At 38.7% G+C, this 24166-nt stretch overlaps 1 long non-coding RNA gene across 6 annotated transcripts in view; it reads right to left on the reverse strand.

Moving 5' to 3' along the window:
- The window catches only part of LOC129640141 (uncharacterized), a 115552-nt gene that overhangs the window by 31099 nt on the left and 60287 nt on the right, over positions 1–24166 (reverse strand). For 2 of the 6 annotated variants that reach the window (XR_008708698.1, XR_008708695.1), the window contains exon 4: positions 7415–7883. The exons of 3 other annotated variants lie outside the window; for them this stretch is intronic. This is a non-coding gene — a long non-coding RNA (uncharacterized LOC129640141). Of the gene's footprint in view, positions 1–7405; positions 7884–24166 lie in introns of all 6 variants that reach the window. One more of the 6 variants, XR_008708697.1, reaches the window with a different exon arrangement.

Consider the following 24166-nt stretch of genomic DNA (forward strand, 5'->3'; position numbering starts at 1 on the left):
TGCAACCACTATAGAAAACAGTTTGGAAGTTCCCCAAGATAATTTAATTTTTAAAGTTTTTATTTATCTAACAGAAAATAATTTGTTAAAAATAGTAATAGCACAATATATGTGATGTGATTATATATGCATATATACATCACTAAATATATGTATATATAGTTATATATGCTTATGTGTAGGTAAAATTGATTGACTGCGATTATACAAGTGACTGGAGGGAACGGGAATCATACAAAGGAATAGAAATCAAATAAAGTTTACTCAAACCACAAAGGAGTAAAACTAGAAAGCAAACAGAAAGAAAACAAGAAAATTTCCAAACACTTGGAGGTTAACCAACACATTTTTAAATAGCACATGGGTCGAACAAGAAATCTCAATAGAAATCAAAGATATTTTGAACTAAAAGAAAAAACAACTTATCAAAATATGTGCGATGCCAGGAAGGAAATTTATAGCACTGACTTCATATGTTAGAAAGAAGACAGATAACAAGTCAATCATTATGTTTCCATTTTAAGACACTAGGAAAAGAATAGCAAATTAAACCCAAAGTAAGAAGAAAAGAGATAATAAAACCCAGAGCAGAAATCAATGGTAATTAAAGAAGAAATCAAGACAATAAAAAATTCACTAAACCAAAATCTGATCATTTAAAGGATTGATAAAACTGATAGTTACTCTGCCAAGAGAGGATACAAATTACTGTAGCAAAGATCAAAGAAAGGACATTACCACAGAACTTATGGCTCTTAAAAGAGCAATGAAAGAATACAATGAACCACACTATGCTCATGAATTTGATAACATAGATGAACTGCACCAATCCACTGAAAGACATGCGTGTGATGCTAAGTCATTTTGTGTTCTACTCTTTGCGACCCCATGGATTGTAGCCCACCAGGCTCCTCTGTCCATGGGATTCTCCAGGCAAGAATGCAGGAGTGGGCTGCCATACCCTCCTCCAGGGGATCTTCCTGACCCAGGGATTGAACCCATGTCTCTTCAGTCTCCTGCACTGGCAGACAGGTTCATTACCACTAATGCCACCTGGGAAACCCACACAATCTGCCAAAACCTACATAAGATGAAATCAACAGTTTGAATAGGCCTACATCAAATTTAAAAATTGAATCAATAGTTAATAATATTAACCACTGTTCTTCATCTCCAGGAAGAGATTCCAAAGCACTATTTTTAAATGTCTGTGATACAAACACCACAGTGAAGATGAGTATTTATGTGAGGCCAGTCAGGAACCCAGGGATTCTTTTTTAGCTTTAACAGGATTTGAGTTTGATAACTGCATACCAACATTCCAGGCTTGATTCTCTTATGGAACTAGACAGAAAATAATAGAGGTTAAATGGCAAAACAAACACAAAAAACCTTTTGAATGTCAAATAGTTAGGAGAGTGTCACACCCAAGTTGAAAGCAACACTTATTACAGTCTCACCATATGAAAGAAGTTGGTAGCTCTTGAGCATCAATTATAAGAGAGTACAATTGCTTTTATTTATTGAGAGAGATTTTATCCTATTAACATTGGAAATTAATGGAGTGAACACTCAATTTATGTACTGTTCTCTATTTGCAAAACTCCTGGCTCATCAACTCTTGTATGAGGATGGAAGCTGGGATAGAATCCTTAATGTATGGTACATTTTAGAACCTCAGATGGAAAGAGAATTAGTTTAGCCTGCAGAGTTATATGCCACCAATTTCAACACAGGGGAGACATTTTCAAGATGGATACTTGATTGGTAACAGTATGATTCCACAAGTTAATATCTCAAGCAAGCAGGATTAATAATCCCAATGGCAACAACTGTCTGTTTTGTATACTGGGCAAGCATTACAGTTTAAACAAATGCCATTTGAATGTTTTGGATCTCCTGTTTGTTTTGGAGGTCTTTCTCTCTCTCTCTCTCTCTTTTTTTTTTTTTTTTTTTTTTGGCTGCAATGAGCAACATGCAGGATCTTAGTTCTATGACCAGGACCCACACTCCCTGCAGTGGAAATAAGGAGTCTTAAGTCTTAATCAATGGACTGCCAGGTAAGTCCTTGAATCTTCTATTTGTTTTGGAAGGACATGATTGTGACTTTAGAAATGATCATCCCATTTTCTGTTACTGATCACAGCCATTATGCCTTCCAGTTCAAAAAGATATGGCATCAGGGGCTCTCAAAGCCTTGTGAAATAGAGTAATGTCAAATAATGAGGCTTAAAAAATAATTTAAGAAGCTTGTCCTCCTCAACAAGGAGATGAAACCAGTCAATCCGAAAGGAAATCAACCCTGAATATTCATTGGAAAGACTGATGCTGAAGCTGAAGCTTTTAGTTTGGCCACCTGATGCAAAGAGCTGACTCATTGGAAAGGCCCCTGATGCTTGGAAAGATGGAAGGCAAAAGGAGCAGGGGACAGCAGAGGATGAGATGGTTAGATAGCATCACTGACTCAACGGTCATGATTTTGAACAAACTCCGGGAGATAATGAATGATAGGGAAGCCTGGCATGCTGCAGTCCACAGGGTTGCAAAGAGTTGGACATGACTGAGTGACTGAACAACAACAACAATCCTTCTCTACCCGTCTCCTTGCCTGATTTGAATATTTCTTTTACTAGCCTGCCTTAATTATTCAACTGATGTCTTTTGAGTTTAAAGGACTATTTTCTTGATGGCCATATGAAAATGAATATTTAGTACATAGAGGGGATAATATAGAAACTGCCATACAATAGGAGTCCAATAAATATTTGCTGAATGGAGTGTTTTTGAAATAGTAATAGTCTTAAGCTTACTAGTTTGGATTATGTGTTGACCTCAAAATTCTAAAAAAATATCCGGTGAGGATAGGACCCAAAGAAGAGGGATGTCATAAAGCAGGGCAGGATGTGCACGAGAAAGTAAAGCATCTACCAGAATTAAGTTTAGAAAAGGGAGGAAACTTGGCTGACTGTCTCACAGATAACTAGTGCCAAGAACACTACATGGCAACCAACAAAGCATTTAGTATTTTTAGTGTAAGAGAGTAAAGGCCAAATTCACTCAGAAAACATTGCTTGAAATCGAAGTTATCTTGCTTTGTGTTGTTAACAAGTATTTTCTTTTCAGATCTAGAATTGTTGACCAACTAGTGCTTTATACATGCTCCACTCTGTCTTGAAAAGAGCTTATTGACAATTCCTAGAAAGAAGACAGCCAATCAGTTTCCAGCTTATTCTTTGATGCTTCTAGAAAAGTCAGAATGATATCCTACAAAGAGTTCAGTATTCAGTTTCTTTAATATCCACTAGAAAAAAAAAGAAAATGTCCAAGTTGAAAAGTAAAATTCAAAATACAGAGGCAATTCCTGACAGAATCAATACAAAAGAAGTTCAATCAACATATAAAGTTACATTACCTATTAATTATAAAGCATGACAAAATAATATAATGATTAGATTATTTTGCCTATAAAATTAGCAAATATTTTATTGCTCCTGTGGTAGATAATGAATGAGAAAGATGATGAAATGTCTCATTTGCTGATCATTGATACAAACTCTCTGAAAGGCAATTAAACAATATGTCATCAAAAGACTTAAAAAATGTATGTTCCCTTTGAAAAAAATAATATATGTACCCTTTGATTAAGAAATTTAAAATCTGGCTATTTAGTCTTAGAGGATAATAATTAACATGCACAAACTTTAGCTATAAGTTTGTTCATCATAATAACATTTATTAAATTAAAATAATAATAAATTAAATATTAAAAATAGCAGGCTATGTAAGAGTAAATAGGAATAGATTTTCTTAATGCAAAAATCTAGCTTGTATTACAGAAAAATATCAAGAAGCATCAAATACAATGCAAATAGTGTGTGTGTGCAGTGTTAGTGATGGGCAATATGGAAAATTATTACAGAGATTTAAAATTGGAGAGTAGTCCAAAGGCTTGGCAGGAAATTATTTCCTTTCTGTTAAGAAAAATAAGAATAGATATGGCATCAACAACATGGAAAGACAACCCACAGAATGAGAGAAAATATCTGCAAATGATATGACCAATAAAAGATTAATATCCAAAAGATACAAAGAGCTCACACAATTCAATACTGAAAAAAAAAAAACAATAAAAAAATGAGCAGAAGACCTAAACAAACATTTATCCAAAGACATAAAGATGGCCAAGAGGCACATGGAAAAATGCTCGACATCAGTAATTATTACAGAAATGCAAATCAAAACCACAATCGGATATCACCTCACACAAGTCAGAATGTCTACCATCGAAAGTCTACAAATAATAAATGCTGGAGATGATGTGCAGAAAAGGGTACACCGCTGTTGATAGGAATGTAAATTGGTACAGCCACTGTGGTGAACAGTAGGAGGTTCCCAAAAAACCTAAAAACTAGATGAGCTATCATATGATCCTGCCATCCCACCCCAGGCATATATCCAGAAAAGATGAAAACTCTAATTTGAAAAGATAGAGGCAATCCAATGTTTGTAGCAGCACTATTTATAATAGCCAAGACATGGAAATAAGCCAAGTGCCCACCAAAAGATCACAGGCTTAAGAAGATATAATGTGTATATGTGTGTGTGTGTCTGTGTGTACACACACAATGGAACAGTACTCAGACATAAGAAAAAATGAAATAATGCAATGTGCAGCAACATGGATGGACCTAGAGAAGCAAGACAGAGAAAGACAAATGTCGTATGATGTCACTTATATGTGTAATCTAAAAAAATGATATAACTGAATTTATATACAAAGCAGAAACAGACTCACAGACACAAAAAATAAATTAATAGTTAACAAAGGGGAAAGGTGGGGGAGGAATAAGTCAGGAGTATGCGGTTAATAGATACAGACTACTGTACATAGCATAGATAAACAACAAGGACCTTATTATAGCACAGGGAACTATTTTTAATAGCTCGTAATAACCTATCACTTCACTTCAATAACCTATAATGGAATATAATCAGAAAAAAATAACTGAAGAATCACTATGGTTTACACCTAAAACTATCACAATATCGTAAATTAAACTATACTTCAATTAAAAAAGAAAAAAGAACTGGTCAAATATTTCTATTTTCTCCTAAGGCCTGAGGAGCTCATCCTGGAATAGTCAGTCTGCTGGCTGTGTTGTGGAGTGCTTCAGGTATTAGCTCAATTAATCCTAACAATTATGAACGTACATCTGTTATCATCTGTATTTTACAGCTAAGGAAACAAAGACATCAAAGTTCATACAGCTAAGAAGGGACAGAACTGTCAGAGCTTTTGAGGAAACTGAACAGAGTAGAGGACATACATGTTTATATAAGTAAGTTCTGGGAATGGTGATTCCTGAGTGTAGGGTAGGTGGGGGAGACTGGCTCATGAATTCAGATGGTGTTTTGGTACTGAGACGTAGACTCCCTGTGTCAACCCTAACAATGCAGAGAAGCAGCGAGTTTATAATAGATTGTCATTTGGGTTAGTAACCAGTGTTATCTTTCTACTGGTTATGTATTATTTTCTGAAAAGTAAAATTTTAAATGTACCCCTGTGCTCAAGTCATGTCTGACTGACTCTTTGTGTCCCCATGGAATGTAGCCTGCCAGGCTCCTTTGTCCATTGGATTCTCCAGGCAAGAATACTCCAGGGGATCTTCCTGAACCAGGGATTGAACCTACATCTCTTGAGTCTCCTGCATTGGCAGGTGGATTCTTTACCACTGGCACCACCTGGGAAGCCCCAAATGAACCTCTCAGAGTGCCTTATTGGGATTAGTGCTACCTTGTGGGAGAGCAGGGCAAGGAACAACATAACAAAAAAAATGCAATTTATGGGAAAATACAAATATTCCTAGGAAGCCCCTATGTGCCAGATTATATGCATACTTTATTTCATTTAATCCTCAAAAATAACTGAAGTGACTTAGCAGCATCACTGGACACTTAAGAGGTTCATTTTATCCCATAAATATTATGACATTTTTCCAATGCTAAAGTGCTAACAGATGGTGGAGTTAGAATTGCTCTCTGAAAAACAATCATCAGAATGAACGACAGAACAAAAATTTCCACCAACTGATGAATGGATAAACAATATGTGGTATATCCACATAATGGAATATTATTTGACAATTAAAAGGAATGAAGTACTGACATATGCTAAAATATGAATGAACCTTTAAAATATTATACTAAGTGAAAGAAGCCAGTGCATTCAATCAAATGTCCAGAACAGACAAATCTGTAGATACAGAAAGTAGACTCATGGCTGTCAGGGGCTATGAGAAGTGGAGAATGTGGAGGGGCTGCTAATGACCACAGTTTCTCATTGAGGTGGTAAAGATGTTCTGGAATCAGATAATTTTGATGACTGCAGAACCTTGCAGATATACTTTGAATATACAAAAAATCGCTCAATTGTCTACTTTAAAATGATGAATTTTGATACCTTATGAATTGTATCTCAATAATAAAAATGACAATGAGGTTGTGTTGGGTTGGTGATTCAAAATTTTATCTTTTCCAAATTTTCTCTAATGTGGTTAACTACCTTTCAAAATGAAAAAAAAAAATAATCAGACATAGGTCTAAAAAGAATCAGCAGCATTAATAACAGCCATATCATAAATTACCAGATTTGTTTCCAACAAACTAAAGAAGGGATCATTATTAGGCAGGAAATGAGTTTGTGAGCAGCTGTTCTCATTATTATGGCAACCTGCAGCTGTTTTCATTATTACAGCAACCCGCAGGTCCTGACCTTCCTGAGATGCAGCACCCAATAAAACTTCCCAAATCCATGCTGAGAAAATGTCTTCAGTCCCTCAAATGCCCTCGTAACAGAATCACAGTTGATAGGCCTGCTCTCCCTGAAGACACGTGCCTCACCTTCTGATTAAGCTGAGGGCAATGAGAAGAGTAAGTTGGGATATGCTTTTGACTTAGTGAGTTGAGCAACAGTGGGGCTGCGGACCCTTGAATATCATATGGCCCAGCACTGACTAGCACGGGGAACTTGGACAACTTACCTGACTTCTCTGAACTTCTATTTGCTCACCTGTTGCCTGGGGCTCAGTTGTCACAAGGACTCAGGAATACATTAGCATGCAAAGTGCTTAGCACTGTGCCAGGCCCCAAACCAGTGCTTAATGAATATGACTGGTTCCATTATGGACCTTTTTTTAGGTATGGTTGACTTACCTACTTTGTATATAGGAGTGTGTATCTGTTAAGCTCAAATTGATCCCTCCCATCTTTTTCCCTTTGGTAACCATAAGTTTGTTTTCTATGTCTGTGAGTTTGTTTCTATTTTATAAACAAACTCATTTGTATCATTTTTGATTCTACACATAAATCATATCATACGATATTTGTCTTTCTTAGTATGACTTACTTTACTTACTATGATAATCTCTAGGTCCATCCATGCTGCTGCAAATGTCATTATTTCATTTTTTGTGGCTGAGTAATATTCCACTGTGTAATATACATCCCACATCTTCTTTATCCATTCCAATATCAATGGACATTTAGGTTGCTTCCATGTCTTGGCTATTGTAAAGAGCGCTTCAGTGAACACCGGGGTGCATATACCCTTTTGAGCCATGTTTTCCCGCTGAATATATGCCTAGGAGTGGGATTGCTGGATCATGTGGTAGCTCTATTTTTAACTTTTTTAAGGAACTTCCAAACTGTTTTCCACAGTGGTGGCACCGATTTATATTCTTATCAATGTAGGAGGGCTCCCTTTTCTCCACACCCTTTCCAGTATTTACTATTTGTAGACTTCTTGATGATGGCCATTAAGGTCTTTTATCATTTCTTCCATTCCTTTGACAATCGTGTATTGATTACCAACTCTGTGCAGGGCGCTGGGAATACAGTAGAAAACAGAACATAAGAACCACAGCACTTCTTAGTAGGGATACACACACAAAAAAACAAGATTTTAAAATAATATAGGTAGTATGAAAGTAAAAGTGAAAGTCGCTCAGTCGTGTCTGACTCTTTGCAACCCCATAGACTATACAGTCCATGGAATTCTCCAGGCCAGAATACTGGAGTGGGTAGCCTTTCCCTTCTCCAGGGGATCTTCCTAACCCAGGGATCGAACCCAGGTCTCCCTCATTGCAGGTGGATTCTTTACCAACTGAGCTGTCAGGGAAGCCCTAATGAGTAGTAATTAGCACTAAAAAGAAAAAAAAAGGCAAAGAAGGAGCCATGACATGTTAATGTGGAGTTGACTTTGTAGTTAGGGTGGCCAGGGAAGGTCTCATGAGATGGGGCTTCGGAATAGAGACAGGATGAAAGGGATCAAGGAGCCAGGCAGGCATCTGGCAGAAGAGCATTTCAGGTAAAGCAAAAGCCAAAGTTCTGAGTTTGGGAGCTTGCCTGGAATGTCTGAGGAAAAATGAGGAAGCTGCCTTGTTGACATCAGACTGAAGGTCATAGGGAAGAGGTGGGGGGTCTTTTCAGGGACAAGAACTCAGGAGTTCAGACCAGAAATGAGCTTAGACCAGGTTGGTGACAGTGGAGATGCTGATCAGTGGTCAGGCGCTGGGTGCCTGGTGAAGGCAGAGCTGACGGCATCCTGATGGAACAGACTGAGCGAGAGATGGTTAAAGCCAAGGCTCTATGCTCATCTGAATCCACTACAGGCTTGGAAATAATGACCCACTCATGGCAGGCACTTCAAAAATATTGAACATTCTCAGAGTTGGAAGATTCCTTAAAGCCCTCTAGTTAAGCCGTGTTGTTAGCCCTTGATTTTTCTCATTATCAACCACTACTAGCTGGCTTTAGCCTAATTATACTCCATCAAATGTGAGAAGAAAGCACTGCTTCTCAAAGCAATCGATTCTACCCTTAAACAGTTCTTAGCATGTGTGTAACCTCTCTGAGGTGTTACAAATAAATAAATACAAATAGGACTATATGTAGGTCCATTTCACCTTTCCAGCTTTAAATTTTTTTTTTTTTTTTGGTTTCTGTGCTGCACAGAATCGGACACAACTGAAGCAACTTAGCACACACTCATGCTGCCATGGAATAAAAGCCTGCTTCACAGTAAATACTGTCACGTGTACACGAAAATAACAAACCTTTTAAGATTTCATCCAAAGCACTGACATAAATGAAGAGGAAAGTACTGAACACGGCGGTGGCCTGTGGAAATGCCTCCAGGTTGTTTTTCTGTTTCAGCTGGGCCAAATCGTTTTTTAGCAATGTTTTAGCCACAATAAACCAGCCAGTTATAGAGTCACCTACATATATGATAATTTAGCTATAGTTTTCCTATCTTTTTTCCCCTAGGAGGAGAAAATATTCTAATACTTTCTTGAAATCCAAATATAGTATATATTCTGCATTTTATTGGCTAGTCTTTCAAAACTTTTGACTTTTCATAATTTATTCTTAGTAAACCAATGCAAGATACTTGTGATTAGGGTTCACTTTTAAAAGCCCAGTAATTTAAAATCATATTATTTATCCACAATAATGCCTGTCTGTCTACTGGCATTACTCTAATAGGTCTATAGAAATTTATAATTTCTTCTCTTTCCCAAAATGAAAACTGGAAATGTATGTATACATATCCAGTCTTTCAGCAAATTTCCACATCTTTCTAATACTCGAGAACTTTAAAACTTTTTTCATAATGTCATTACATATTACTCTATGAAGCAACATTTTTTATAGACAAATTTGATTTTTGGAGTAATTCTCACACTTAGTTCTTAGGGGCATTTTTAATCTGATAGGTTGGTGGCAGAACACTGGGAGAGGGAAGGGCAGGCTGACCACCCAGGCTTTACCGTCAGTGGCTCAGTGGTAAAGGATCTGCCTGACAAAGCAGGAGATTCAGGTTTGATCCCTGATCGGGAAGATCCCACATGCTGTGCAGCAACTAAGTCCGTGCACCGCAACTACTGAGCCAGAGCTCTAGAGCCCGAGAGCTGCAACTCCCGAAGTCTATGTGCTCTACAGCCCGTGCTCCACAACAAGAGAAGCCACTGCAATGAGAAGCCTGCGTACTGCAATGAAGAGTAGCCCTAGCTCACCACAACTAGAGAAAAGCTTGCCCGACAACGAAGAACCAGCACAGCCCAAAATAATAAAACAACGAAAAAGAAAAAGGAAACTGTATCTGGAAAGAACTAGCAAGTCCTCTAAAAACATAATCCTCCTTCAGTTCAGTCACTCAGTTGTGTCTGAATCTGCAACCCCATGAATCGCAGCACACCAGGCCTCCCTGTCCATCACCAACTCCCGGAGTTCACTCAGACTCACGTCCATCGAGTCGGTGATGCCATCCAGCCATCTCATCCTCTGTCGTCCCCTTTTCCTCCTGCCCCCAATCCCTCCCAGCATCAGAGTCTTTTCCAATGAGTCAACTCTTTGCATGTGGTGGCCAAAGTACTGGAGTTTCAGCTTCAGCATCATTCCTTCCAAAGAAATCCCAGGGCTGATCTCCTTCAGAATGGACTGGTTGGATCTCCTCGCAGTCCAAGGGATTCTCAAGAGTCTTCTCCAACACCACAGCTCAAAAGCATCAATTCTTTGGTGCTCAGCTTTCTTCACAGTCCAACTCTCCTGAACTGGGAACTATTCTCCTTGAAACACTTTACCAACTCATGGTCTGGAATTTTTCTTTAATTCATATGTTTGTTCATCAATTTTTGTTTAAAAAAATCATTCTATATGGTGGGCAAAAATAAAACCTCAAGTAACCTGAGATGAGGTGTTTATTTTTTTAATTCTGTGATATATTATCATACGTTCAGCCATCTCTTTTCTTATTCTACTTACTGCAAATATAATTCAGAAGTGATTTATTCTTAGCCTTCAGATTTCTTTCTCAAGCCTCTATTTCCTATAGATTTAAACTGACGTGATGCTCTTCTTATGATTTCACTCCTTTTTATTTGCTCTATTATATTTTCTACATATAATCTTGAGGCTATGAATCTTTATATTCAACAATAATGTTTCTTTAAAAAAAATCAACAGATACAACTTCCTAAGTGATGTAGTAAGAAGCATTTGGGAAATGCTTTCTTTCCTCTTAAAATTCATTTATAATGCATTTGGCAGCTAGAATTGCTTTTAAACAGATGAAGCTTTCCTTCTATAATTTTAGGACAGGCATGGAAATGCATATAATCTTTAGAGAGCCAACATTTTGAGATGAAACACCCACTGAGTACAGTAAGCACATACAAACCTTTGAAAGTTGCGAACTTTCTAGGATGAGAAGATGAATGAAAAATACAAGAGCTACTACCTAGACATCACTGGATCATTTTTGCAAGAGGGTAGATAGAATTGAATCCAGCAAGGAACCAGAACCTGTGCCATCAATGTCAGGCCTGTGTAACATTGCAGCTTGCATTCTGTCTCCTATTGCCAATGATCCTTCCAGCTCTACCATCTCCCACCCCTCTCCCTCTTCCACTCAGTAACTCTTCTTTTCTGTTTACTTGATATCAACCCCTGTATGTCAGCTGTTGTACTGTACTACTCTACTTTTCAAGGTACTATACTGTAAGATTAAAAATGTCTTATCTTTTGTGTTCATTTTTTATGTATTATATTTGTGTGATAGAATGCTCAAACTACCCCACAATTGCACTCATCTCACATGCTAGTAAAGTAATGCTCAAAATTCTCCAAGCCAGGCTTCAACAGTACATGAACCATGAACTTCCAGATGTTCAAGCTGGATTTAGAAAAGGCAGAGGAGCCAGAGATCAAATTGCCAACATCTGTTGGATCATCAAAAAAGCAAGAGAGTTACAGAAAAACATCTACTTCTGCTTTATTGACTATGCCAAAGCCTTTGTGTGGAACATAACAAACCCTGGAAAATTCTGAAAGAGATGGGAATACCAGACCACCTGACCTGCCTCCTGAGAAATCTGTATGCAGGTCAAGAAGCAACAGTTAGACCTGGACATGAAACAACAGACTGGTTCCAAATAGGAAAAGGAGTACATCAAGGCTGTATATTGTTACCCTGTTTATTTAACTTATATGCAGAGTACATTAAGAGAAACCCTGAGCTGGAAGAAGCACAAGCTGGAATCAAGATTGCTGGGAGAAATATCAATAACCTCAGATATGCAGATGACACCACCCTTATGGCAGAAAGTGAAGAGGAACTAAAAAGCCTTTTGATGAAAGTGAAAGTGGAGAGTGAAAAAGTTTGCTTAAAGCTCAACATTCAGAAAACGAAGATCATGGCATCTGGTCCCATCACTTCATGGCAAATAGATGTGGAAACAATGGAAACAGTGAGAGACTTTATTTTTGGGGGCTCCAAAATCACTGCAGATGGTGACTGCAGGCATGGAATTAAAAGAGGCTTGCTCCTTGAAAGAAAAGTTATGACCATTCTAGACAGCATATTAAAAAGCAGAGACATTCCTTTGCCAACAAAGTTCCGTCTAGTCAAGGCTATGGTTTTTCAAGTAATCATGTATGGATGTGAGAGTTGGACTATAAAGAAAGCTGAGCGCCGAAGAACTGTTGCTTTTCAACTGTGGTGTTGGAGAAGACTCTTGAGCATTCCTTGAACTGCAAGGAGATCCAACCAGTCCATCCTAAAGGAAATCAGTCCTGAATATTCATTGGAAGGACTGATGCTGAAGCTGAAGCTCCAATACTTGGGCCACCTGGTGGGAAGAACTGACTCATTGGAAAAGACCCTGATGCTGGATAAGATTTGAAGGCAGGAGGAGAAGGGGACGACAGAGGATAAGAAGTTTGGATGGCATCACCGACTCAATGGACATGAGTTTGAGTAAACTCTGGGAGTTGGCAATGGACAGGGAGGCCTGGCGTGTTGCAGTCCATGGGGTCACCAAGAGTCGGACACGACTGAGTGATTGAACTGAACTGAACTGTGTGAGAAGTATTATAAACCTATTAAGTACTGTACTTTATAGATGATTGGTTTAGCTGGGTACATAGGCTAACTTTGTTGGACTTAATGAAAAAATTGGACTTACAAATGCACTTGTGGAAAAGGAACTCATTTGTATGTAGGGGACTACTGTAATAATGACTGAAGAAGTCCTTTATCGTACCAGGTTCTACTATGAAGAAAAAGATGGGAGAGCTCAACACTGCCTCAAAAGGTAGGACACTCAGGATATAGTGTCTTTTATACCTGTAGACATCTTTCTTCTGACACAATATTCCTTTTTGGAAGCCAACCACATCACATCAACCAACCCTAGGGCCACACAGTTCCTCTAGGCAGCCTCACTAGTCACACAGCCTCTAGCTATGTCCATACCCTGGATCTCCCAGCACTAGTTTTCCTGTTCCCCTTCCATTTTGGGGGCATTACTTTTGGAGTCTAATTTCTGGCTTAAATTAAGATCCTTGATTTTCTATCCTTTCACTCAGGAACTCTCCCCTATGTCATCAACCACTTAAGTCCGTACTTTCTTCTTTGGAAGGCAAAGGGGTGACAAAGGGAAAATGAGAATGACTGTGCTTTGATTTTGCCTGACTTCATGATTCTCATGCTGCCCTCATCACAGATGGCTCGAAATATAGGTGTGGGGCTCTCTCGTCATCATTACAAGCCCTCAGTTAAGTCAAAGACCTGTTTTCCCTTTCTAGGAAATAGAATCTGAAGTTTTTGATGGGAGCATCCATAGCAAGGATTTTAGATGTGAACCACAAGAAAGCTAAAGGCATGAAGATGCATTACTGTTGTTTGGAGGTCTTTAGGTAAAATGAAAGCTGCTCTGATGAGTCCTTCTCAGAGATTCTTGGTGGGCCCCAGAGCCCAGGCAACATAAGGTGACTTGAAATTAGGGGCTTGACAGTGGGTGCTGATGAATCAATTTCAACAGGGTTCCTGTGCAATGTCCTGGCCATTTGCTGTACTATGATTCACTCCAACTAGACAGTTTGTTTAAGGGCCTATCTCTTCCTCCAAAGCTCCTCTCATTTCTCATGGATTTTCTTCCATTACTTCTTGTATCCCTCAATTCCTAGGAACTCCTAAAACCTGAAGCAGGAATCCTCACCATTTCCCAGTCCTAATCCCTCAAATAGATCATTTTACTAACTAGGGGTCATTATGAAAACGAAAATACACTCTCAGCATTTATCGAGTGTCTCAATGAATTTAATGAAGTTCTTCTTTAATTTAAGAAGATACAAATTGTCTTTTCAGAAAGAGTCAGAGATTGTTTTGCTTCATGCAATGTGGCACTCTGGTGCTGCTAGAGACAGACTGTATAACATTTTCCATGAGAATAACAACCTGTTTTCTTTTTAGACAACTGGTTCTCAACCTGTCTGCTCATAGGAATCACCTGGGAATCTTAGAAAACACTGATGTCTGAGTCTCTTTTCCAGACTGATATAATTGATCTGGAATAAGGCCAGGGTTTCGGCTTTTAAAAGCTTGAGTATGCAGTCAAGATATACACCATTGGTGTACTCCATTTTTATCTGACTCCTTTGAATCATGGAAAAACCCTCTGTCTCATAACCTATTTAGCCTGTATTGTAAGACAAATTCTACCCTATGATACAGCTGTTCTTGCTTTGATTCGATAATTCCAAACAGCAATTTTTCAATGCCTCTTTGATTTCTTACAACAGGTATTCAGAGAAATGCTTGAGGGCATCAGATTTGCCTTAAGAAAAAAAAAAAAAAAAAAGGCTTCAGCATTTTTTTACCTCCACGGAACAGAAGGAAGTCCAAAGATAGATATGTCTATTATCTTGTGGTGATGATTTCACAGTATAACCTGTCTCCAAACTAAAATAGTATATATTAAATATCTGCAGCTTTGTATACCAATTATACTCAAAGCTGTTTTTAAAAAATGTATCTCAGCTTATGCACCAAGAGAGTTCTCCAGAATGATATACTTTATGCCTATTAGCAAGAAAAAATGGCTGTAGGATGGACATTTTAAATACAGAATTACAATGCTACTATTTATGAAACACCTATTTAAAATTTTTTCAAATGTTCAAAGAAGCTAAGTGGGAAATACTTTTAATATTCCAATGTCAATCTCTCCACCGAGTCTTGATTCTAAACTTCACAGGTGATCTTCTGATAGTCTCTCACAGATATTAAGGAAGAGAATGCCTTACATTTTTCCTTGAAGTCATACATCATAAAAATGTCTTAGATCATATTCAAGACTAATATATAATATCACTCCTCTAATAGTTGGTCCCCAGTTTGGAAATATCTTTATCTCCTAGAACCTTAGAACTACTGAGTTAGAAACTTGGCATGTGGCACCCAGCCAATTATGTTTTAATAAAACCATGATTTAGATACATACTAAAGTTGAAATCTCACTGATATACACACTAAAGTTTGAAAATCACTGATATATTTGCACTCCTACTCCAGAGAACTTTTCAACTTGATTCGGCCAAAGAAAACTTTGGGAATTAGTTTCTGGTTGTCCCAAACCAGGATCCTACAGACTTATTAAACAAACACACACATAAACAAGAAACACCCTAAAGGAGCCAAGATCACAAGACCATTGTATGGTAAATATTTTTGACTTCCTTTATTCTGTTTACTTCTTACTCACTTTACAAATAAATAACCAAGACCTCACCCTTGTTTTTGTTTTAGTATCTGCATGGAATTCTTTTTAAAAGCCAAAAGCAAGAAGGAAGACACTCCTGACAGCCTGGTCTCTTCTGGGAGCACATATTTGTTCTCTGTCAACATCATGCTTCATTTCATATTCCAGATTCATTATCCTTCCTTGCCCATTAAGAAAAACATCAAGGGACGCTTAATGCTTAAATCTGGTGAGTAATTTTCCTTTTTCCTGATGTTTATGTTCCTGTTTTCTTCTATTTCATGCAATTCCCATCACCCTGATTTCTCTTTGTGATTTTTTAAAAAATATTTTACCTCCTATTATTGGTCACAAGAATAATCTTTCATCTTTCCAGGATTCACTCTTATATATGATCCTCCGCATGCATACACAGATTCATTAAGTATCCATATTACCTAGATTATGGAGCTTTTTATAAAACTCAAAGACTAATGTTTCATTAAGGATGGGGTGAGAGGAGAATAAAATCCCATGGAAGCAAAAGATGAGACGGGGAAGATCTGAGGCAAAAAAAAAAAAAAGAAAACACATACAAAGAAAGGAAAATGAAAGTAAAAGGTTGTATCACCAAGCTGGCCACAGCTTCATAAGAAAATGTAGTTGTTTTCTTGATCTCATGGACCATCCTCTAAGAGGCTACACGAAGGATATGTGTGAAGAAGAAAATGAGTAGAAATTACCTAAAAAAATCTTGTTTACTGTATCACACTGGTTCAAGTTTAACAGAATATTATTTTTCCAAGCCTCCAAGTATGTTACTGAGCTCCTCCTGGTAACCACTAGAAAAGTGAGATTTGCTCATCCATGATGCAAGACAGTATATAAACCAAGAAGGGGTGGGAAGCACAATAGCTTTTCTGGGTTGTAGCCTTGGGGTGTTTTAGCTGTGGTGGCTCCTGCTCTGAGACCATGGAGAAGCCTAGTATTACCCTGAGAGGCTGACACAGCTGGCAGTGTTAGGAGATGTATCCATGAAAGTGATAGATGAGGCCATCCAGTAAGCAGGTGGGAAAAATCTTTAAGTAGTGGTTGTGGGGTCATATAGGTCCAGGAGAATCTGGCAAACTACAAAAACTGGTTGCCCGATTGTACTCCTCTAATCTACTGGCACTCTGAGAGTGAAGGTGAAAAGCCAATCCTTATCAGCTATAATTTTCTGAAAATGTAAATACTTTTATGACTGCTGCTCCACCTGGCTTTGAAGCTGCAATAGCTATTCATCATCTTCTATCCTTACTCCAGATTTCCATCATCAACTGCCAGTTCTCAGTCTCATCTGGGTTGCTTGCCTGGTAGTGTTAGGGGAAGCACACTGACTGAAACCGCCCACTCTGGCCAGGCACCGTAGTAACCATTTGTATGAGTTGTTTTATGACAGGAAGTCCTGGTAAGGAACACAGAACTAATAAGCCACCACCAACCAGAAGAGTTCAGGAAAGGCCAAAATGAGACACCACATGTCTGACCACCTCCCAGAATCCTCGCTGGCTGAACAAGGCGTGCACCACCAGGAAGGACACTGGGTCAGAATGACTGGCTAAAGATAACCTGGACACTAATCCCATCACCATAAAACCCAAGACTGAGCCATGTGGCAGAGCAGTTTTCCTGGTTCCCTTACCCTATTGCTCTCTGCCTGGACAGCTCTTCCCATTAAAATCTCTTGCTTTGTCAGCACATATCTCCTCAGACAATTCATTTCCAAGTGTTAGACAAGAGCCCACTTTCAGGCCCTGAAAGGGGTCCCCTTTCCTGCAACAGTAGGGTGAACCAGAGCTTCATTTCCAAGTGGTATGTGCCATTATTGGCTTTTCACTTATTGAGCTGGTGTTGCTAAAATTGCCCCTTTATACAAATTTATTGGGATGGAAGTATCAACAGATGCCCCTGGATTCAATGTATACTTGCCTGTGCCCCTATAATGCAGTACTATCTTTTCTCCTTACAGTAATCAAGGTATATTCCATCACCCAGTTAAGGAATCCCTAGCTTGCTTTCCTTCTGATATCTGGAGATCTGAAGTGAAAGGTGGTAATTGCACCTTCCAATTCAGTGGAATTCTTCATGTGTCCCCATCAGTTTATTCTCCTCTGGGAACTATGCATTCTTACCTGGCAGACCTAAAGACTGCAGAGTAGGTCCATGAGAGTGATGATGAAATGGACCAATACTACATTCTGTATATTAAGCTATTAGGGACAAAGCACCATAGTTTGTTGTTTCAGTGTACATATTGCATGTAGGGATGTTGCTGCTATCCATGCATCTGGTAACTCATAACTGTTCTGAGTGGGGAGTATTTTGAGATAGAGTTCTTCAGCAAGTCCAGTGTGAGGTACAACTTGCAGTAACACTTGGGTCACATGACTTAGATCTGATGATACTAGAGGTATTCAATGTGGTTAATGATACTTCTGAAATCTATGGCCAGTTCAAGAGATGAGTTGCAGAACAGACCCCTGGAGCTCTGACAATAAGCCATATTCTACACCACAAAGAACTGTTCATCTTTAAAAAAAAAAAAAAAAATCAGCTCCTGGTATGCTACCAGACCCATGTAAAGACTGAGCAGTTTGATACCAAGTGGCTAAGAGATCAGAGCTGCTCATCATAAACTGGGTGTTACAAATCCATTGAGTTATAAATTGAAGCAGAGTAAGAAAATGAGGCAGCTTAGGAACTGGATACAGAATAAATCACATGAGAAACTGTGATGGACAGAAACTTTATATCTGCTCAAAAACTCACATGTTGAAGACCTAATTCAAAATGTAGTGGTAGCTTGAAATGGGGCCTTTGGGAGATAATTAAGGTAAGATTATGGGGCTCCCATGACCTGATTAGTGCCCTTTTAAGAAGAAACACCAGAGACCTTGCTCTTTCAGTGTGTGAACATAAAATATATCATGTGAGCACACAGTGAGATAGTGGCCACCTATAAGCCAAGAGAAGGCTTAAATTGAAAGCTACCTTGCTGGTACCCTGACCTTGGGATTTCCAGCCTCCAGGACCATGAGAAATAAATATCTGCTGTTTAAGCCACTCAGTCTGTGATACTGTTATGGCAACCCAAGATGACTAATAGACCAAAACAAAATACAAAAGCTTACATGTACAAAAACATAAAATGGTAGAAGCAGAAGTGATCTTTGTGAATTTATCGTTTCATTTTATAGGAAACTTGCAGATTTACCCAAGATCACTAAGAGAAAGAGAGAATTCCTAACTTCCTATACCCAACTAATGACTGAATGGGACTCAACCAAGGTCATATTTTAGTTTTCTTTCCATTAACGTGCAATTTAAAGACAGACTGTGTGTATGTGTGTGAGGGAATCAGCACACAAAACTGGAGGATGAGGTAGCACATGCACATGAAAACGTGTCTACATGTGGAACAATTATTATGGAAAACTGGAAACTGGCAAACTTATAAAACCAAAGGTGCAACAAATATGGTAGGATGAGGGGGGTGGAAAAAGGCATCAGGTCAGGACCTACACTCTTGAGTGGAATGTATAAGAAAGAGAAGGTCCACAGGGGAGGACCCTGGCCCTGGGGAGTAAGCATGTTGAGCCATAGTCTGGGCATCCCAATCCTGGGATCCTGCATGGAGGAGTCTACTACCTCTGCCTGCTGGGAAATCTGCTGAGACAGACTGAAGGCCTGAAGAAGCCTAGACTTAACTTACAAGGAGTGCACGTGTGCTGGCTTGCTTACAATCAGAGTGTATAGAGCCTTGCATTGGCCACTGTGCCTCACTGCACTTCCCAATGCAGTGACTATCCCAGGCTTGCTCACGGTACTCCATAGCCTGATGTGAGATCAGGGCAAAGATTTGTTCTAGCTATGGAGAAACAGATCAGGGCACTTCAGATGTGACCTGAGGCCATTGTAAGCATGTGCACTGGGCAGGACCACAAGAACACGCAGTGGCTAAGCACTGAATCTCAGGCAGACATGCCATGGGCAAGAGTATACAGCTTTTACAGCAATATGCTCTGGCTCTGCCCACTCTACATTGCAGCTTAGCACTAGCATTGGAGCAGAAAGGTCCTGGGAAAAGTCTGCTACACAACAAGCCCAGATTTCAGGCAGCAGGATTTCCATCTCAGTTCCCGCAGGCACAATGCCTTAACCACCAGCCTACTCCATTTTCCCAGCCTTACGCTATATGTGGGCTGAAGAGATCAGAGAATAGGATATGACCCTGGGCTGTTTCTGAGAGGAACTGCAAATGCCTGTACAGGTGGCACATACTTCCTCTCTGAGTGCTTAAGCCTCACTATCTTCAGCAATCAACTCTGCTGGGGCAGGACACACACTCAAGGGCAATGGAGCCTGATAAAACCTAGTCCTCGGGTTTCTACTCCAACAACTGGGCAACATACTCTGTTCCTGACAGGGTGGTGACGGTCACTGAGCAAAGAGGAAGTCCTGCCTAACGTCCAGCACAGGCTCTGGATACTACACATCAACCACACCCCTTATAAAAGGGATAACTGCCAGCACACTCTGAGGAAAGACATGGCTGGCATCCATATGAAAACTGCCCTTGCACCAAAAATACTGGACATGCAGTCTGCACAGGGATGCCTCTACATAAAAACACCCCTTCAAGACCATGGTAGATAATTGTTTCTCCTAAAGTCATAGAGACAGAGCAAGTTAAGTAAAATGAAAAGGAACTACTCCCATTTAAAAGAACAAGAGAAGGAACAGATAATGAAACAGACCTCACCAGCCTAGACAATGGGTTCAAAAAGGAAGTAAAAAAATGTTAAAAGTATTAGGAAAGATTATCAATATAAATGTAGATCACTGTAACAAGGAACTCAAAATGATAAAGATGAACCAATCAAAAATAGACAATTTAACTGTCAAGATAAAAACCAATCTAGAAGCATCTAGAAGCAATGAACATGAGACTAAATGACACAGAAGAATGACTAAGTGATCTGGAAGATAGAGTAACAGAAATCACCCAATCAGAAAAGCATACACACAGACAAATTAAAAAATATGAAAGCAACATATGAAACCTATGAGATAATATAAAACACGTCAAACTATGCACTATAGGGGTTCCAGAAGGAGAAGAGACAGAGAGGGGACTGAAAATGTATTTGTGGCTGAAGAAATTGTGGCTGAAAACTTCCTAAACTAAAGAAGGAAATGAATCCAGGAACAGGAAGCAGAGAGAGTCCCAAACAAAATGAACTGAAAGAGACCCACACCAGGACATATAATTAAAATGACAAAAGTGGAAAAAAAAAAAAGTGAAAGAGAGAATTCTAAAGGCAGCAAGAAAAGGAAAACCAATAATCAGTTACAAGGGAAACTCCACTAAGGTTATCAAATGATTTCTCTATAGAATCCTTGCAATCTAGAAGGAAGTGGTAAGATATATTCAAAGTGTTGAAAAGGAAAACTTGGCAACCTAGGATATTCCACTCAGCCAGTTTATAATTTAGAATAGAAGAGAGATAAATAATTTATTAGACAAGCAAAAATTAAAAGAATTCATCAATATTAAACCCACTCTAAAAGAAATATTGAAGAATCTTCTAGAAAAGAAGCAAGAGTCTAGATAAAATGGAAAAAATCACAATAAAAAAGGTAAATATATAAAAGCACTGAAGATCACTTTAATAAGCCACTACATAGATTAATGTAATTCTAGACATCCTGGAATGTGAAGTCAAGTGGGCCTTAAGAAGCATCACTTTGAACAAAGCTAGTGGAGGTTCCATCACATTCCAGTGGAGCTATTTCAAATCCTGAAAGATGATGCTGTGAAAGTACTGCACTCAATATACCAGCAAATTTGGAAACCTCAGCAGTGGCCACAGGACTGGAAAAGGTCACTTTTCATCCCAATCCCAAAGAAAGGCAATGCCAAAGAATGTTCAAACTACCATACAATTGCATTCATCTCACATGCTAGTAAAGTGATGCTTAAAATTCTCCAAGTCAGGCTTCAGCAATACGTGAACCGTGAACTTCCAGATGTTCAAGCTGGTTTTAGAAAAGGTAGAGGAACCAGAGATCAAATTGCCAACACCTGCTGGATCACCAAAAAGCAAGAGAGTTAAAAAAAAAAATCTATCTTTGCTTTATTGACTATGCCAAAGCCTTTGACTGTGTGGATCACAATAAACTGTGGAAAATTCTGAAAGAGATGGGAATACCAGACCACCTGACCTGCCTCTTGAGAAACCTATATGCAGGTCAGGAAGCAACAGTTAGAACTGGACATGGAACAACAGACTGGTTCCAAATAGGAAAAGGAGTTCGTCAAGGCTGTATATTGTCACCCTGCTTATTTAACTTATATGCAGAGTGCATCATGAGAAATGCTGGGCTGGAAGAAGCACAAGCTGGAATCAAGATTGCTGGGAGAAATATCAATAACCTCAGATATGCAGATTACACCACCCTTATGGCAGAAAGTGAAGAAGAACTAAAGAGCCTCTTGATGAAAGTGAAAGAGGAGAGTGAAAAAGTGAGCTTAAAGCTCAACATTCAGAAAACTAAGATCATGGGATCCGGTCCCATCACTTCATGAAAAATGGATGGGGAAACAGTGTCAGACTTTTATTTTTGGGGGCTCCAAAATCACTGTAGATGGTGACTGCAGCCCAGAAATTAAAAGATGCTTATTCCTTGGAAGGAAAGTTATAACCAACCTAGATAGCATATTAAAAAGCAGTGACATCACTTTGTCAACAAAGGTCTATCTAGTCAAGGCTATGGTTTTGCCTGTGGTCATGTATGGATGTGAGAGTTGGACTGTAAAGAAAGCTGAGCACTGAAGAATTGATGCTTTTGAACTGTGGTTTCAGATAAGACTCTTGAGAGTTCCTTGGACTGCAAGGAGATCCAACCAGTCCATCCTAAAGGAGATCAGTCCTGGGTGTTCATTGGAAGGACTGATGTTGAAGCTGAAACTCCAATACTTTGGCCACCTGATGTGAAGAACTGACTCGCTGAAAAAGACCCTGATGCTGGGGAAGATTGAGAGCAGGAGGAGAAGGGGATGACAGAGGATAAGATGGTTGGATGGCATCACCGACTCAATGGACAGGGGTTGGGTGGACTCTGGGCGTTGGTGATGGACAGGGAGGCCTGGCGTGCTGCGGTTCATGGGGTCGCAAAGAGTCAGACATGACTGAGCGACTGAACTGAACTGAACACAGATTAAAAAACTTAAGACATTGTAAAAGCAATTTTAACTACAATTAACAGCAAAAGGGTAAGTGTGAAGACGTAAAATAGGATATAAAAACTACAAAATGTGGGGGAGGGGAGTATTTAAATGTAGATCTTTTAGAATGTGTTTAAACTTGCATGACTATCAGTTTAAAGCAAGTAGATATTGTCATGGGTCAGCATACTTGAACTCCATGATAATGACAAATCTAAACATACAACACATTCACAAAAAACAAAAAAGAAAGGAACTCATGCACACAACAAAAGAACATCAAGTTACAAAAAACAAAAAGAAATGTACAAGAACTACAAAACCAACTGGAAAACAAAGTTTACATGGCAGTAAGTACATACCTATCCATAATTCCTTTAACTGTCAATGGACTAAATGCTCTGACCAAAGATACAGTGTGGCAGACTGGATTAAAAAATAAAAAGAACCTACAAGATACTGCCTACAAGACACTCACTTCAGGGCAAAAAATATACTCAGACTGAACATGAGGAGATAGAAATATATTTCATACAAATGGAAATTACAAAAGAAAGTGGGGATAGCAATACTTATATTAGACAAAACAGACTTTAAAACAAAAACAAAGTCATAAAAAAAGACAAAAAAGTGCATTATATAATGATAAGGGGATCAATCCAGTAAGAGGATGTTATACTAATTAACATATATACATCCAATATAGAAACACCTAAATACATAAAATAAATACTAACAGACATAAAGAAAGAACTTGACAATAATAGAATAATAATAGAAGATTAACACCTCACTTATATCAGTGGGGAAATCATCCAGACAATGAATAAGGCACAGAGGTTCTAAATGACACAATAAGCCAGATGGATTTAATTGATACCTACAGTACACTACCTCCAAAAAATTAAATAAACAACAAACAAACAAAAAAAACAGAGCATACGTTCTTTTCAAGCATGCATGTAATGTTCTCCAGGACAGGCCATGCACTGGGTCACAAAACAAACCTCAGCAAGTTTAAGAGGACAGAAATAATTTCAACCATCTTTTCTGACCACAACAGAATGAAACTAGAAGTCAACCACAAAAAGAATAACAGGAAAAGAACCAACACATGGAGAATAAACAACACGGTACTAAAAGAACAAAACAAAATGACAAGTCAATGATGAAATCAAAGAATAAATCATAGATTACCATGAGATGCATGAAAATGAAAGCACAACCTTACAAAATCTATGGGATGCAGCAAAATCAGTCCTAAGAGGAAAGGTTATAGTGATACAGGCCTTCTTCAAGAGACAAGAAAAATCTCAAA

Source organism: Bubalus kerabau, chromosome X (genome assembly GCF_029407905.1).
Source record: "Bubalus kerabau isolate K-KA32 ecotype Philippines breed swamp buffalo chromosome X, PCC_UOA_SB_1v2, whole genome shotgun sequence".
Taxonomy (NCBI): Eukaryota; Metazoa; Chordata; class Mammalia; order Artiodactyla; family Bovidae; genus Bubalus; species Bubalus kerabau.